The sequence below is a fragment of the Podarcis pityusensis genome, assembly GCF_964106645.2.
Source record: "Podarcis pityusensis genome assembly, chromosome: 2".
NCBI classification, from domain to species: Eukaryota; Metazoa; Chordata; class Lepidosauria; order Squamata; family Lacertidae; genus Podarcis; species Podarcis pityusensis.
The window spans coordinates 115,133,804-115,152,373 of record NC_138029.1 but is presented as its reverse complement, the minus strand read 5'-3'; the positions used below and the strand labels follow the sequence as shown (position 1 = coordinate 115,152,373).

The 18,570-nt window shown below is 45.1% G+C and overlaps 1 long non-coding RNA gene and 1 pseudogene across 2 annotated transcripts in view; one reads left to right on the top strand and one right to left on the bottom strand.

The window, feature by feature from the left end:
* The window catches only part of LOC308470238, a 118,596-nt gene that overhangs the window by 67,984 nt on the left and 32,042 nt on the right, over positions 1–18,570 (top strand). The gene's annotated exons all lie outside the window — the stretch shown is intronic.
* On the bottom strand, positions 6,710–18,225 carry LOC308469816 (zinc finger protein RFP-like; annotated as a pseudogene). The gene is made up of 7 exons (XR_013991597.1): positions 17,794–18,225; positions 17,126–17,221; positions 16,108–16,338; positions 15,085–15,107; positions 13,566–13,687; positions 11,570–11,602; positions 6,710–9,788 (listed from the first exon to the last, which is right to left on the bottom strand). The product of XR_013991597.1 is annotated as a zinc finger protein RFP-like (transcript).

Genomic DNA, 18,570 nt, shown 5'->3' with positions numbered 1-18,570 from the left:
CCGCTAAACCAATGAATCTTCCTGCAGTCCAGGTGAATTTTTAAGCTGCTCTTCAGGTCCAGCTTCCTCCATTTTCCCCCCATCCACTGATCCCATCTCCAGTCAGTCCATCCTCTCAGAAAAATTAACATTAACCATGGAACCTTTTATCTTTCTTTTTTATTTTTTGGTGTAGGGGAAGAGTTCTCACTCTTTTCACTTGTGATTTTTTTTATCTTTATGTACTGCTGAATTATTCTTTTTCGGTGGTTGACACATTCCTCATAAAATTCTTTACAAATCACACTTTAAAAAAATAATTCAATGTTGATGCTCTGAACATTTCCCCCTGACATTTCATTTGATCCATGCTGAAGTGAGGGTCCCCTTCTTAATTTGGGTCTATGTTCAAGCGTAAAAATGAAGACAAAACATTTGAGGCCATTACAGATCCACCCAAAATTGTTTTCCGTTTCATATTCTGGATCCTTGTGGATTATTATGATTCCTGCTGTCTCTGTGTTGACATTTTGCAGAAGGGTCTTTAACTGAATAAAAGGCTGAGGGGACAGTTCTTTTGGGGTGGATGTCCTCAGGCCCGTAGTCAGCCTAATAGTTCCAGGAGAACAACAAAAAAGTAGCACAAGCAGCAGTTTATCCCAACGGACACACTAATGTTTTTGTTGTTTTCATTAAGTCAATATTAATGAGGATTATGATAATGATAACTGTAACCTGCACAGCTTGAGAGTACTATACCAGGCCAAATGGGCATCCCAAAGTGGGAAAGGGATCCTGAGGGATCCTGACCAGGGCTTCAACAGAAGTGCCAGTCATATCAGCTGGAAAATCCTCCAGCCTCTGAGGGTGGACCATTCTCATGGGTGCCCCACCTCTGCAGAGGGGAAATGGTGCTGAAAAAGCCTAATTTCAACAGGAAGTGATTTGACCAGGACAACAGACTGAGGTCAATTATCTCCCAGTTTCAGATCACTCTCTTCCTGCCCGGTCAAAAAGACAAGAGTCAGAGTGTGACCTGTGATATTAATCAGGCCAACAGCATGTTGGGACAGCCCCATGGTTGTCAAGGCAGCCATGAATTCCTGAGCCACCACCCCCAGAGTCAGTCGCCTCAGCATGGAGGTTGAAGCCCCCCAGATGCAGCAGTCTGGGAGCCCCCAACTCTGCCACCAAGACTGGCTCTGCCACTCAGGCAGGGGGACTGCTGGGGAGCGAGGCCAGCAGTAAACTAGCAGAATCCCATATCTGTCCCAATTACTCAGTGCCAGGAACGAACACTGTAGATCCCTATTCATCTGGAGAGAGAAAGAGGAATCTCTCTGGACCACAGCAACCCTCCACTTGCTGGCTCTCAAGTCTGCCCTGATGCTGAAACAAGTACCCAGGTAGGCACAACTGGGCGAGACCAACTCCATCTTGTTTATCCACCCAGGCCTCAGGAATACAGACCAGACGTGGGTGACGTTGTAGTCTAAACCACTGAGCCTCTTGGGCTTGCAGATCATAAGGTGGGCAGTTCAAATCCCTGCAACGGAGTAAGCTCCCGTTGCTGAGTCCCAGCTCCTGCCAACTTAAGCAGTTTGAAAGCTTACCAGTGCAAGTAGATAAATAGGCAAGAAGGTAAATGACATTTCCATGCACTCTGGTTTCCATCACAGTTTTCCATTGCACCATAAGTCGTCTAGTCATGCTGACCACATGACCCGGTGATGTAGACTGAAATGAGGGGGCGGGTACTCTATATGAAATATGTCTTCTCTAACAAAACCTGACACTGTGGTGAAAGAGTACTCAATGCTAATGTCAAATGTATACATATGAAGAAAAGGCAACGATGTGAAATGTGTTAATGGCTGATTAAGAGTAATGTTTTCCACAAATGTAGTCACGTATGTATTTTCGCCTGTACCACTGTATACTGAGGAATTAATCCTTCTAATGTCTGATTTCCGAAGATGTATGCCCCACACTTCCATCCACCGGGTCTGCAAGGAAACTATATCCATTCATAAAATCCACACACATTTATTGAATGAACCATTCACAAAACTATATAAAACACCAGACACCAATAAGGGCAGCATCTCCCTCAAAAATGGCCCATCTAGCTAAGATGGTGAGAAGTTGTTCACACCCAGGCACTGCAAGTAAGGGTTGTTGTCCACAGCTCAGCGATTGCGTCTGGCATCTGTCCTATGAAGCAAAATGTCATGGCCTAAAAGGTAGCTGCTGTTTCTTTAAACGAAGAAACAAAAGGAACTGAGGCCCACCATGAATTAGCAAAGCCTGCATGACACATGCTGCCTTTCAGCTATAAATATATATACTGTGCATATGGGATGGTTGTTGGTTGGTTGCATTTGAGGTGTGTAAAGCTGTGTCAGAGGTGATTGGAGACGAAGACTTCAAAGAATAAAAGCTGCATTCTTTAAAGCACTCTTTTTTAAAAGACTATTTGTGCCAGCTAGCGATAAAGAACCAGGCAAAGGAGTCGAATGAGGTCACTTCTTTTTCTAAGACACTGAGGAAATAGTCATTAGTAAGGTCAGACACCAGCACCAGGTAGTTAAGGAAACATGAATATCAACTACAGTACTCAAACATCAACCACCATCACCTGTGTAAAAGTTATCTGTAACCTTATCTCCGACACCTCCTCTCTTGACATTTCTGTGACACGCATGATGGGGCAGGGAAGGAGAGAGGGACACCTGAGGAGGGAAATTATAAATATGTGTTTATCCTTTTGTTCAGGGTTCTTGCCTATCTTGCATAAGTGGGTCAAGACCCTGCTGCAGCAAGAAAAAAAGAAGAAAAAAGAAAGAAAAGACCCTGCTGCAGCAGAAGATAAAGATCGGGTGAAACTGCCGCTTTGCTCCGACTTGCCTTGATTGTTCTGTTTCCCTCCGGCCTACTGAAACTCCTACCTGGGCTCCTCTGACATTCCCATAAGGAAAAGGAGTATCGTATTTGATTTGTCTTCTTCACTGGAAAGCTGCCTGTGGACAAACACCAGCTCCCTTGGCCTGAAAGCGAGATGAGCGCCGCAACCCCATAGTTGCGTTTGACTGGACTTAACTGTCCAGGGGTCCTTTACCTTTACCTATTATCTCATCCCCAATCAAATCATGGAAGAGAGGAACTTTATTCACAGCCAACCTGGCATTAACCGCCAGTCAGGGCTGGCTGATAGGATATTGGTTCCTCAGGTTGGAGGGAGTGCTGGAACACGGCACCTTCACCACCGCCCTCTGCTGTGGGCCCTTGATCCTTTCTTCCCTGTCTCCCACACCATACTTCCCTTTGAACAGGGCAGGAGATCCGTGGAGTTGGAGATGTCCAGTCCGGAGCTGAAGGGCTGAGGTGTCGGAGGAGACACATTGAAAAGCTTTTGGGGGGTGGGTATCCTCAAGCCCATAGGACGCGGGTGGCGCTGTGGGTTAAACCACAGACCCTAGGCCTTGCTGATCAGAAGGTCGGCGGTTCAAATCCCCGCGACGGGGTGAGCTCCCGTTGCTCGGTCCCTGCTCCTGCCAACCTAGCAGTTCAAAAGCACGCAGAGCAAGTAGATAAATAGGTACCGCTCCGGCAGGAAGGTAAACGGCGTTTCCGTGCGCTGCTCTGGTTCACTGGAAACGACTTAGTCCTGCTGGGCACATTACCCGGAAGCTGTACGCCGGCTCCCTCAGCCAATAAAGCGAGATGAGTGCCGCAACCCCAGTCGTCCACGACTGGACCTAACAGTCAGGGGTCCCTTTACCTTTATCCTCAGGCCCACAGACTGCCTTTATGTTTTGCTTGTATTCATTAAGCCTGTATTAATGATTATGAAGTAATTATAACTGTTACCTGCACAGACCCAGCGGCAGCAGTTGGCCAGGTCAGAGGGGAGTCATTTCTGGTGCTGCCAGAGCACAGCATCCTGCTCAATGAAACCTCCTGGGGCAGAGGCAGTCTACCTCTGAATCAGCTGAAGTTGTAGAGGCGAACCACAGGAAAGGGCTTTTGGTCTCAAACCTTTCGTCTCACCAACTTTAAAAGGATGTCTAAGTTAGTGTCCAAAATCATATGATGTGCTGTATGAACAAGTCCTTTCTCTCTAGGCAATCACCAAAACCCGTGAGCTAATCCTTTTTGTCTACAAAATAAAATGCACTCCTATGTCTACTTAACAGTAAGTTCAAAGGGACTTATCCCAGGACACAGGGCTATAGGCTTGATTTCTTGTTTGTGCCATAGAGCTCAGAAGAGATTAGAAAGATGTGCTGCCTTCACTTCCTCTTCCGACTTGAGAATTACCATTCGGAAGACCATGATAAAAATGTTGAATGAAAACGCCTCTGCCAATTTGTTGCCCCATCTGTTTGGCACTGGTTGCAATGCTTCTGTTGACAATGGGGTGGGGAGCTATTATAATTGGCATTCTTTTCATCCCCCCCTTCACTTTGCCCACAACTGACTGTATTTTAAAAAATAGGGTGTCAATAGGGTAGCTGCTCTCTCGCTGAAATGGCAGGTACGGCTGAGGCTCACTGCTGTCCTGGTGGTGGGATTCCCACAAATAAAGGGATGGGCAGACTTCCGACTTGGGGGATTTGCTTTCATTTTTAATCAGAATGCTGAGATCAAGAAATGGATCCAGGTGCAAAATACGAGTTTATGCAGGGAAGCCCCTGAAATCAGCCACTCAAACTGGATCAACTCCTCCTGCAGACATTCACGGTAAACACAAGAAGGTCTGAATATGAGCTTCCACATACAGGAACTTTGCAGGAAGGGCTGTCAAGCAAATCTCTGAAGGGATCCTTGTTAAGATTTCAAATTCTGAGTGCCCAGACTTGGGGTGACAAGGCCCAGGTTCAAATCCCTTTTGACCACAAACTTTAATGTGTTTCCTTTTTTCTAAGTCTCTCAGTTCAGCCTCTTCTACCGCACAGGGTTTCTCTGATATCACCCTCTTAAAATCCCTGGAGAAGTGTCATGGGGAATGGATGGGGCCATTATACTGTTGAGTTCGAAACAACAAAGGAACAATGAGAAGGACAATCTTTAATAAAATCAAACATGCTAGCACATGAAACATATCCACAAATTCTTCCAGTTATACAAAAGGATAAGAAGAGGTGATGAGGAGAAGGCCTTAGATCAGACACTCCAAAACTCAGCCCTCCAGATGTTTTGGGACTACAACTCCCACCATCCTGACCACTAGGTCCTGTTAGCTAGGGATGATGGGAGTTGTAGTCCCAAAACATCTGGGGGGCTGAGTTTGGGGGTGCCTGCCTTAGATAATATCTTGTGGAACTTTATGAAAAAATCTATAGAAATAATAGGGCTCGGGGAAAACTTTAAGAGAGGCATTGAGGCAATATATTGAAACCAGAGAGCCAAACTGATCCTTAATATTGAAATAATGGAAGATTTAAAGATAAGTAAAGGGAGCAGGCAAGGCTGTCCTCTTTCACCTTTAGTATTTATTGTGAACGCAATAAGGTAAGATCAAAATATAAAAAGTATAACAGTGGGAAAGGAATCACATAAGATGAAGGCCTTTGCAGATGATCTGATCCTAACTACCAAAAATCCAGAAGAGAGTGTACCAAAAATAATATAAAGGATTCTTTAATTAGGAAAAGTGACAGGATTTAAACTAAACAAGAATAAAACCAATATGTTAGCAAAAATACGTCAATGCAGGAAAAAGAAGAACTGCAGAAGATATCAGGATTAACAATAGTAAACCAAACTAATTACTTGGGAATTTGGCCGACGATTAAAAACAGTAACCTATTCAAGGATAACTACCGTATTTTTTGCACCATAACACTCACTTTTTTCCTCCTAGAAAGTAAGGGGAAATGTCTGTGCGTGTTATGGAGGGAATGCCTATGGGTGGCGGGGGGGATCTGCTGCAGTCGTGAGCAGAGGATCCATGGTTCCCCTTCCTTCCCTCCTCCGTGGCTCGCTTTGAAACAGCAAAGCGGGAGAAGAGCCGCTGAGTGGGGAGGAGAAAGGGACAGAGAGCCTGCTTCTTTAAAGGAGCAAAGCGGGAGAGAGGAGCCGCTTACACAAGTGTAAGCGGCTCCTGTCCGGTTGGTTCCTTTAAAGCAAGCAGGCTCTCTGTCCCTCTCTCCTCCCCACTCAGCTTGCTACATAGCAGCAAAGTTTTTCAGCTCGCTAAGCCAGGGATGAGCGGGGAGGAGGGAGAAAAGCAGAGCCTGCTTGCTTTAAAGGAGCAAAGTGGGAAAGGAGCCTTCTCCCCTTATATCCCTCTTCTTCATTATTAGCAGCATCCTTCTCCACCCACCCCACGCATGCTTCTTCTCCCCTTAAACCCCTCTTCTTCATTATTAGCAGCATCCTTCTCCACACACCCCACGCGTACTCCTTGTCCCTTGAGTGCTTTTCCTTCCCTCCCCACTTAAAATGTGGTTACAAAGCACAGATCCACATGGATCCTCAGGATTTTTGCATTAGGCTACTCCAAACTCACTGTCAGATCACATGTCTGTGGCCACAGCATGAACCACAAAACTCATACATCCACTGTTTCGTTTAGAATATTTTTTTTCTTGTTTTCCTCCTCTAAAAACTACGTGCGTGTTATGGTCAGGTGCGTGTTATAGAGCAAAAAATACGGTATATAAAAATATGGAAATAATTCAAGAGAGATTTGGAAATTTGTAGTTAAGATAAGCAATGTGTGGCAGGATATCAGTTGTGAAAATGAAAGTGTTGCCTAAAATGATGTTCTTATTTCAAATGATACCAATCATTGGAGGGGTGGGATTTAAATCTTGGCAAAAAGATCTATCAAAGTTTATTTGGCAGTATAAAAAAATTTATTTGGCAGTATAAACTTTTAATAGATAAAAAAATAGGGGTGGATTGGCATTACCTGATTTAAATTTGTACAGTGGTACCTTGGGTTAGCCCCATTAGCTAAAGTGATGCTTCAGGTTAAGAACAGTTTCAGGTTAAGAACGGACCTCCGGAACGAATTAAGTACTAAACCCGAGGTACCACTGTAGAGGGGACACTACTACATGTGTGGTGGACATGTGACAAAATTGGAAGCTTTTGGGACATGGTATACGAAGAGCTAAAGAAAATGTTTAAAGAAAACTTTGTTAAGAAAACAGAAGCTTTTTTATTGGGGATATTAGATACGAATATAGCCAGAGAAAATAAGAAAATATTCCTTTATGGTACTACAGCTGCGAAAACATTAATTGCTAAATATTGGAAAAAAGAAATAACACCAACAAGAAAAGAATGGCAAGATAAATTATTTGATTATATAGAATTGGCTAGAATGACAGATGCAATTAGGGGGCAGCCCAAACAAAAATTTCAAAAAGAATGGGGAAAATACAGGGATTACCTTAAAAAGCAGTGCCCTCAAATAAAAAATAAAAACAAAAATAAAGATGGGTAAAAAATATACAAAAAGGAGGAAACAATTTATCAAAAATGAAAATGCAACTGTGCTGAGGATGAAGGAAGTCAACTGGAAGAAAATAATTGAAATATAAAAAGGTAAAGGTAAGGTAAGGTAAGGGACCCCTGGATGGTTAAGTCCAGTCAAAGGCAAGTATGGGGTTGCGGCACTCATCTTCCTTTCAGGCCGGGAGAGACAGCATTTGTCCACAGACAGCTTTCTGGGTCATGGGGCCAGCAGGACTAAACCGCTTCTGGAGCAATAGTTTATTATTTGTATTGTATGAGTTTTTGTATGCTATGCTGATATTGCTTATTCTTTTCACTAGTATTCTTATCTTTTATCTTTTAATGTCTTTTTACCTTGTCTTTTACTACTTTTATGTTTAGTTGTATGAATGTGTGTGCCTGTGCTGCAAAATTTTACACACACACACACACACACACACACACATAGTGGTACCTCTGGTTAAGAACTTAATTCATTCTGGAGGTCTGTTCTTAACCTGAAACAGTTCTTAACCTGAAGCACCACTTTAGCTAATGGGGCCTCCTGCTGCCACCACACGATTTCTGTTCTCATCCTGAAGGAAAGTTCTTAACCCGAGGTACTATTTCTGGGTTAGCGGAGTCTGTAACCTGAAGCATCTGTAACCTGAGGTACCACTGTATAAACAAAAAAAGAAGAGGTGATCTCTAAAAATACAGATAAGTATCTGACTGTTCACTACAAAGCACCTTGGAGAATATAATTGTATACATGGGAATTTACAGGGGGAAAACCCACTCCCCAAAATCCTCTAGATTGTCACTGTTCTCTCCTCAGAACTTCTGACAGAGGCTCTTCACTGTCAGAGGGGATTTTGTTACATCAAGGCCCAAAACCTGTGGGGGGATTATGTTTCTGGGGTCAGAATGCAAAAGCAATATTGGATAAGTCAGGAAGACCCCTGAAAATGCGCCCCAAGCAACCATCCCTACGTGTCCGAAGCCAGAGATCTTGAGAGCTTTATGCAACCTTTGTAGAGACCAGTAAGCAAGGTGGACTTAGAAACCCTTTCTCCCACTGCCAAAGCGCCCCCCCCCAATTGCCTTCTGGGCTTTGGAGACTCTTGTGAGATCTCACACAGTCCCTTCCAAGAGGTTTTCCCATCTCTCACCCTCTTTCTATTTATTTATTTATTTATTTGTTTAGACAAAGTGCTCCAGGCTGCAATCACACAAGTAAGTTGTGCGTTCTGGACCGACTAGCAAACAGGTCTCTGATTTTGCTATATTGCCACATAAGCTTCCCTGAGTAGCAGCAAAAAAAAAAGAAAAAAAAAGGGGGGGGGATTTTGGAACTTCCATTCATGGTCAGTGGAGGTTTTGGGGAAGGAAAGGGAATCTGAGAAAGGGATTGAGGCTGAGGAAGGTTTTAAGTGATGCCCGTGCATAATTCTGGTTTTATTCATAAAAGATGATGGTATTGTCTCTAGAAAACTCAAGTTGGAGGTTGGAGAGAGAACATCAAAACAGGAATATTGCAGGGGGGGGTGTTGCTGTTGTTTCCTAAATTATTTTCTTGCTTCTTTCCCCCTTTGCACCTCCTGCACTGACAGAAGTAGCCTATTCCCAAGGGAGAGAAAACAGGCAAGTTTGGGGACTGACAGGGGACCCAATCAATCAGTGTCATTTACAAAGCTGGCCTGAGAAGGGAGAGTTGCATCATGATTGACACAAGGGATGGCCAATCACCGTTCTGCAAATATGATTTCTCCTGAAGTGCCTGTCAGCTCAGTCCTGAAGAGGAGACTGAATGTGCCATGATGACAGTGAATATATGCTTGTCTGTCTGCACCTTCAGTCAAGAGAGTCTCAGGTTCGCTTTCTCGCTCACATAAAAGTAGGGCTGGAGGGTCTCTCCTGAGAAGGGGGCTGCTGTATCTGCATGGAGAAGGGCTGCTGTATCTGCATCGTAAAAGGACACCCGTCTCCCTTCACAGTTCAGGGTCACTCGGATCCTCTCAGGCTCCTCACTTGGAACAGGGTCCTCATAGGGGGAGCATAACTTGTACCCACCGTCCCACTTCCCCAAACCCCAGATCCCTTCCGTAGTATCAAAACCTAAATCACCCTTCCTCTTCACAGACTTTCTGGCCACCCCCACCCCTCCTCTCTTCCCACAATGACCTCCCAGAAATGTCTGCCTGATGTGAAACCCTCACATCCCAGCACATCGCCATGTGTGTCAAATCTCTCAGGGTTGTTCGGCAGGCGTCTACGCACTTCTCCATCTCTCACACTCTTTCGATCCTCAGACAGGATGAGGTAAGGATTTGCTGTGTCTGGATCCAAAGTTACGTTTTCTGTGGGGGCAGAGGAGGAAAGAGAAGAGAAACGACGTCAACGGGGAAGCTGACTCTGTTTTAGGTACATGACAGAAATAGCATCCGCTCTGAAATGAACAGGGTCTCCATGGCTCTGCATTCAAGACAGGTTCTTAATGATTCTTGAAATATTTGCAGTTCTTTCAAGTGTTTGAAGTACTTAACACACATTCTCTACATAGAACCCTTGCAAGTTCCCAGTAAGTTAAGTCAATCTTACTATGGCCATTTTTCAGATGGGAGGACTGAAGCTGAGAGACAGTGGCTTGTCTAAGGCCAAACCCACAGTTCATGGCAGAAGGGTCCTCTAGTCCAACCCCCTGCTATGTAGGGATCCCAACTAAAGCATGCACGACAGGGGGCCACCCAACCTCTGCTTAAAAACCTCCAAAGATGAAGAGTCTACCACCATCTGAGGGACTCCATTCCATGTTCTGCAGTGCAATGCAGTAGTCCCTGGCAGGTGTTTGGGCCTATGGTTTGTTTCCCCCAGGAAAACTATAAGCAGTTAGCCAAGAACAAACTCAATTTTAGCTTGCAGTTTGGTTAGAGCAACGCAGAATATTGATGGTTCTATTACATCGTTGATATGAATGGCTTTCTTTTCCTATGAATTGTGTTAATCGTTAATGCATTCACACACACACACACACACACATTTGTCACCTTCAATGCAAAGACCCCATCCTGGCTCCCCAGACCTGATTTGGCTATATAATTCATCTTTTTCTTCACTGTTCCTCACATTTATGGAAAAGGGGGGCAGTGGAAGCATCACGAGAAACCAATTTAAAAATTGGTCAGGCTGGTGGACATTAGAAAGAAGATCTGCTCTGCAGTCCTCCCTACCCCTGCCACGTTACGGAAAGTAATCAAGTGATTTCTTTTTAAAAACACACTTTTGCACTTTGGAAATTATGTGGGATATTGGATGTTGCCAGTGCTGCTATTAGTTTTTTGTTTTGTTAAATGTAATGTGTTTTTCTAGTTTATTGTATTGATTAACTTTTATGTATTTTACTAAGTGTTTTCTAAAAGAATCCCAGAATATGATTTTAAAGGTAAATAAGAGTTTCCTTTATGCTGCCATTTTTACATCTTTTCCAGCTCTTATGATTCCCTTTTTGTGGTGTCCAGAATCAGGCCAGACTGGACTTCTATCTTGCCATTGAGCCTTTTCCCCTGGTCTGTGGTGTAATTCTGCCCTGCTCTTTTAGGTTTACTCAACTTTCTCTTGTTTTAGCAGAGAAGTCATGTCTCCCCTCCAATACAAAAGCTGAGGGAAGACCCCCAATCTTGCAGGGACGCTGAACCACTGCAGTTCACACTCAGGCAGCCCCCAGCTCCCTCCACTGACACCAGAACCCATTCACCTTCTAGCCCCCAAAGGTTGTTGCAGCCATTTTCTGAGCTATTTGTGTTCATGCATTTCCCACTCTTACATAAAAGGGGTGGGGATCTTGTATGGCTCAAAGGGATATTTCCCCCTCATGTGCCGGGAGCCTTTGGCTTCACACCACCCCTGTGTCTTATTGAGATTCGGCACAGAAAAGCCAGCCATCCTGGGCTGTGGGCTTCCTAAGAGTCTGCAGGATCAGGCCATGAGCCCCTGTAGCCCAGCAAGCTGCTCTCACGGAACAGATGCCTCTGGGAAATAAGGGAAAATACGGCATGGACGGAAGAGGTGCAGTGGCCTGGTCTTTTGAGATGCGGATCCCATCTCTCCCTAATTAGTGTCTGTGCTTCACCCGGAAATGTACCTTTTCGCAGCTGAAGTCCATATTCCACAGTGTCTGGGAGAGAAAAGGGAACAGAGATTTAGCATCACACCATCATTCAGACAACAAACCTGGAATGAACAATATGAGCTCATGAGATTGTAGCCAGGTGTTGTGGACTACAAGTCCCATCCTCCCTAACCACTGGCCACACCAGCTGGAGATTATGGGAGTTGTAGTTAAAACTATTTGAAGGTCTCCATACTGGCTATCCCTGCATAACCAGGGCAGGGGTGATGTCAAAGGTCAGTCCTGCCCAAATCTTGGGAGGAGGAGCAGGACCCCCAGAAGATCTCCCCATCAACAACAAGGCCCAGACACCCCTGTTCCAGGACGGGAGGCCTCAACCCCAGTCCCCTCTGCTCCTGGCTGGCTCCTGGACAGCCCTCCTCTCTCCTTCTGCCCCCCTTACATCAATCTCAGGGCCAAAGGAACAGGAGAAATGCCCCAAAAGTGAGATGTGTGAAAGCACCCAAAGCCTGGCTGAGAGATGTGAAGAGTTCAAGTACAACTTTTTACAGACACTCACCACTTGAGGGAGGCTTACATTCCTGAAGATTGTGCATAAAGGCAGATCGTGCAAAGTCAGAATGACTCCTGGAATCACCCCTGCCATCAGAGATCTCAAAACGGTCCCTTGAGATCTCGCAGGAGCCTCTCAGAACCAAGTAAGGTCTTAAAAGCGATTTGCACGGTGGCCAAACCCTTCATGGCAAGAGCTTTCAAGCCCTTTACCTTGCTGACTGGAATCTGGGAGGCTCCCCCAAGATCTCGCAGGAGCTTCCAGAGCCCAGCAAGAAGGGTTTATCCTCCTCTTTCAATTGCCTAAATAAAATCAGTTGTGAGTCATCTACATAGCAAAGTGTGGTTTCTAGATATTGAAAGAGAATAAATAAATAAGCCTTCTATTTTCCAGGCATGGCTAATATTCCGTATGACCTGGGGCCTGTCATGAACACTTCTAAACATCCAGTACAAAGTACTTTCAGCCCTTCTTTAAGGTAAAGGTAAAGGGACCCCTGACCATTAGGTCCAGTCGTAGCCGACTCTGGGGTTGCAGTTCTCATCTCGCTTTACTGGCTGAGGGAGCCGGCGTACAGCAGTAAAGTAATGCTTTTCCCTGGCTTGGGCTTAGGATATTTCCGTTTCACCTTAAAAGGGAGCAGGCTTTGTGAGTCACAGAGTCTGCGTATTTCCTGTTCACAGGAAGTTTATGTTTTGTCTCTTGCTTTCGTTTCTCTCTCTGTGTCTGAGACACTGAAGCAGGCAGTCATGTTTTTTCTTTGTTCTGACCAACGCTGAATAAACTTGTAAATATGCTCTCCTGAGTGCGTCTTTCGCTGTGCGAACTCTGCTGATAGAGCGTGCAAGAGCTCTGGAATGTGGGAAACTATTTCTGGGGCTCGTGTCGCTAATTGCTGATACTGTATCTACGGGAGATCGATGGATCGTCCGGAGGCGACATGGAGTCATGATGGGCTTTATCTGCCTGGCAGTATCCCAACAGTCATGTGGCCAGAATGACTAAGCCACTTCTGGCAAACCAGAGCAGCACATGGAAACGCCGTTTACCTTCCCGCCAGAGCGGTACCTACTTGCACTTTGGCGTGCTTTCAAACTGCTAGGTGGGCAGGAGCAGGGACTGAGCAACGGGAGCTCACCCCATTGCGGGGATTTGAACTGCCAACCTTCTGATCAGCAAGCCCTAGGCTCTGTGGTTTAACCCACAGCGCCACCCGCGTCCCCTTCAGCCCTTCTTTACTACCTCTGAATTTCTTCATGACTCCCTTTACCATCCCCTTTCAATTGCCTAAGGAAAATCAGTTGTGAGTCATCTACATAGGAAAGTGTGACTTCTAGATATTGAAAAGAATAAATAAATAAACATTCCATTTTCCTAGCACTGCTAATGAGCTGGAGTCTTTCATGAACAATTCTAAATATCCAGTACAAAATATTTTCAACCCATCTTTACTACCTCTGAATTTCTTCATGACACCCTTCAGGAAGGGATTTATATCTTTGAAGTCCCAGATCCTCCACTTCAGGGCAGGAGGAAAAGCCACAGGAGGATTCTTTTATTTCTCCTTCTCCTGAGACCTGGGAGGAGGAGAACAAAGTGAAGCCACCATCCTTCCAATGCAAGGAGCTTTCTGAGAAGACAGGTGTCTCATCCTGATGATAAATGCACCATGGAAATATCATGAAGACTTGGGAGCAGGGTTTTCCTACGGCAAAAAGGAGCATCTAGCTGACGTGTGGATCTAGAAAGCATCTAAGAAGTTGAAGGAAAACCGAAATACACCTGCTTTTGAATTTTGAATGAAATATATGAATAGGAGATTGAAGATAAAGAAGCTGATATATACCCATTATTATTTTTTTAAGAAAAGTGAACCATATTGGGTCCTTATGCAGAGATTTTAGGACTACACCAGTTTTAGTGAAGCATTTCAAGTGATTAATGAGGAAAACAAAATAGATCTGGTATGTGCATTTCTGAAATATAAGGAAGTTCAGAATGCTTTAGAATGGCTTTTGCAATTAACATTATAAATGTATTTTAGCACAGTGGTTATATTTTAAAAATGGAGAAAATATTAGAAATTAAAGCAGTATTTTCTAAACATGGAAGATTTTCAAAATTCTTGAATTTTTGAACATGTTGTAGGTGTTTGGGGGAGAAGGCTCTCAGCGGCTACTCTTCACGTTGGCTGAGTCAAAGGCAGTGGTGCCTCTGAACTCCAGTTGCTGAAACCACCAGAGCAGAGTGTCCTCTGGGGCTCAGATCCTGCCCACTGGTTTCCCACTGGCTTCTGGTTAGTCACTGTGAAAACAGGATGCTGGACTAGATGGACCACTGGCCTGATCCAGCAGGGCCCTTTCTCACCTTCTTATGGCTGAGGAAGAAACTGCAGGAGCCTGAAATACACTGAATATTTAAGGGTAAGTTATAGTGAAGATATTTACAAGCACCTTTGGGGTGTCCCCCTTTTTTGTATCAGTTGCAGAGTAAATGAATCCATCACAGAAATGGACCTTCAGAAATATGCAATGGGGAACGGCTTCCTGTCTGTGATTGTAGCAACAAACTACCACAAAAATATGTCTCTACTTTTGTCTGTGATTTTGTGAAATGGACGGTGGAGTCCTAAGCTATCTCCGGAAGGAGGAACTGGAGAGTGAGTTTCTCACTTGTTAAACAGGAACTTTCCCAATACAGTGGTACCTCGGGTTAAGTACTTAATTCGTTCTGGAGGTCCATCCTTAACCTGAAACTGTTCTTAACCTGAAGCACCACTTTAGCTAATGGGCCCCCTGCTGCAGCTGCGCCACCAGAGCCCAATTTCTGTTCTCATCCTGAAGCAAAGTTCTTAACCTGAGGTACTATTTCTGAGTTAGCGGAGTCTGTAACCTGAAGCGTATGTAACCTGAAGTGCATGTAACCCGAGGTACCACTGTACATTATCTTAAAGCAGTAGATTTCCATCACTTACCTCTGCAAGAAGCTTCTGATATCCTGGAAAGAAGGAAAGAAAAATATATCCGTGGAGCCATTTCTGCAGAGAGCCCTGCGGTCAGTTATACTAAGCAGCTGAAGCAGAGAGAGGTTAGCCAAGCACAAAACAAAAGACCCCCAATAAAATACACAGCGCCATATAATTTTGGAATAACCATCAGATGGCAAAAGTCAGCCATTCCAGTGATGACTAATAAAAGGCCCCTTTCTTCTCTTTTGACCAAGTCACCCAAACACCGGAGAGATTCAATCCCACCTCCCTGATTTGCCATTTTGCCCTGCAGCGCATGCTGGTTCCGTGTTCACATGCAACTAATCGGTTCACTGCTATGTACATCCCGCACTCAATCATATCCTATGAACCACCCTGAGACCTGTGGGTATTGGGTGGTACACAAACTTATTTTAATAATAATAATAATAATAATAATAATAATAATAATAGGTCACCCCCTCTCTGGCTGGACACAAGACAGCATCTGAATGAAAAGATGTTGCAGTGCCAATTTGGAATGCCTGTGTCGGTTGTTTTCAACTCGCTTTTACTCAGGCACACTGAAATGAATGGACCTAAGATAGTCTACTCTGAGTAAAGGTTAATTGAATACAGAGCCCTATTGGCTTGTGGGCTTCCCTGAGACCTCTGGTTGGCCAATGAAAGAACAGGAAGCAGGACAGAAAGGGCCTGTGCTTTGATCTAGTGACAACTTGAAGAAGATATTGGGGGGTGGGCAGGTAAGCTACGCCCCACATAATCAATCACAAGATGCAGCACACAAACCCCATTTCAATAGAAATGCCCATTATTGGTGGGGGGGGGGGCTGGCCCCCTCAAATATTTTATTGGGCAGTCTAAGGGACCTTGGCCTCTCGGAGTTAGCTGCTATGTCATGTACTGCTTGTTCCTCTGACAACAGTATTTTTATGTGGGGAAGGACTAAGAAATGCCTGTAGTCTGAAGCAGCACACTCCACCCTGTCACATCAGGATGAGGCCTCACCTGAAGGAGTTCACTCGCTGGTTCCTGAAGCTTCTCCTCCATCTCCCGGATGAGGCTGTCAAGAGAGGAGAGTTCCCTGGAGAGTCTGGCCAGGTGCGCCTCCCTTTTGGCTGCAATCTCCTTCTCCACTTCTGCCATCTGGGCCAGAATACGTTTCTCCTGTTCTTCCAGAAACTGGTGCAGTCGCCTGAACTCAGCCACCATCTTTTCCCTCTCTGCACCTGTTTGTTTCTGCAGCAAAGCGATTGAAAAAAGAGAACAGTGGGCCAATATCAGGCATCTAGTCTGCTCTTGCAGGATAAAGAGGCCAGTTATCCCAATTCCCTTGGAAGGCCACTTCTGACATATTCAGCAGAGAAAGAGCTTCGTAAAAACTTGCAAGCCCAACCCCTCCTTTAAATGGTCTTTCAGGCTCTGTGGGAGATCAGACCATTCAAAAATAAACCTCTTTCTGTATTTCATATTTATTTTCCCAGATTTTGATTTTGTTTGCTTCTGCACCAGCAAAAAGAGAAAGAGGAGGAGAAAACCAGGCCAATATTAGGCATAATACTGCAGGATGAAGAGACCAGTTATTAGAATTCACTTGGAAGGGCATGTCTGCCATTTTAGAGAGATCACTCCAGCAGGAAAAGAGTTTCATAAAAATTTACAAGCCCACCCCCACCTTCAAATGGTCTTTCATGCCCTGTGTGTGATCAGACTGTTCAAAAATACTGTAAACTTCTTTCTGTATTCCATCTTCATTTTTCCCCAGATATTATACTACAGTATTACCTCCGGGTTGCGGATGGGATCCATTCCGGAGCTCCAGCCGGATCTCAAAGTTTCAGCAACTGGAGGTGCCTGTTCTGCGCATGTGCGTGATAGGCCGCTTCTGCGCATGCGCGCAGTGAAACCCAGAAAAATACTTCTGGGTTTGCCATGTTCGCATCCTGAAGTTTACATAACCAGAGGGTTGTGTAACACGAGGTACTACTGCATAACATTTTTCACCTTAAATAAAAATAATGCTTACAAGCAGGTCTTGACTTTCCTTTTCTGTGCCCGCTTTAAATTCCAGAATTTTCTCTCTCTCCTTCTTCACATTGTCTAGGCAGCTGCTTATCTGTCCCTGAAAAGAAAAGAAAATCAAACTTTGGTTGTTGTTTTTCTTTGTTGGAGTTTTAGTATTCATAATAACAGGAAAGTTGAATCAGATGCTTGCTCCCTGCCCCAAAGACTGTGGTCTTTGCCTTCGTCATCCTGGGAGCCTGTGGCGCAATGGGTCAGTGTGTCTGGCTGTCAACCAGAAGGTTGGTGGTTGGAGCCCAACCAGGGACGGCTGTGGGCAGAATTCCTGCATTGCGGGGGGTTGGACTAGATGGCCCTCAGGGTCCCTTCCAACTCCACCATTCTGTGATTCTATCCCTGCCACCTCCATTGCTCCTCCCTCCAGCCCTTTCCTAAGGGAGCTGCTTCCAGAGGATGAACTGGGGGTGAGTTTCTCCTGCAGGGGGACATTAGGGGCACTGTAATCCCCAGAACGGTAAAAATAAATTGAACAGAGTTTCAGAAGTTTACTGACAAGAGACTCTTTGTCTGCAGGAGGGGGAGAATATATTAAAACATTGTCCTGCAAAACCCCCTTCTCTGTAGCTATTTCGCCCTCATCAAACCCAAAGGAAATCCAGAGAGATTTCTTACCTTGTACTCCTCGAAAGCCTCTTCCAGAAGAATCGCCTCGTGGCTTTTGTGCTCCTTGGACGCAATACACACGACACAGATGGGGCTTTCGTCCTCCTTGCAGAAGAGCTTCAGGGGCTCCTGGTGCTTCTCGCAGATCTTCCCCTTTCCTTCGGCCCCCTTTCCCCCATGAAGACGGAGTTTCCCGAGTGTAAGTTTTTCCAAAACATTTGCCAGCGGCCGATTGGGGATGAGGTTCCTGTGCTGAATGATTTCCCTGCACTGAGGGCAGGAAGCCTCTCCCTCGGATTCCCCCCAGCACTGGATCAGGCAGGATCGGCAGAAGTTGTGCCCGCACTCCGGGATGATCACCGGATCCCTGAAACACTCCAGGCAGATGGGGCAAGTAACTTCCTCTCAGAGATCCTGCTCGGGACCCCCAGAAGCAGCCATGGCTGCTGCCTCGCCCGGAAGAGAGAGATGGTTTCGTTTTCTCTCTTTTGCGTCTGCAAATGGGCGTGTTTCCTTTCCAGGAAATTCAGGTGCTATAGCTCGAGATCACTGCTGCCCGAAGAGTTGGGTTAAATGGGAGACAGAGTCTTCCCGCCATGGGAATTTATATTTTTTAAAAGGAAGGGTATAATTCGTGGCTGCCGATTTAAGGAGCCGTTTTCCAAGGGTGTTATGTACTGAGTTGAATAGGATCCAAACTGTAGCAGTCTGATTGGTCCTAGAACAATAGGATCCAAAAGGCAGCAGTCTGATTGGTCCTAGAACAATAGGATTCAGAATGCAGCA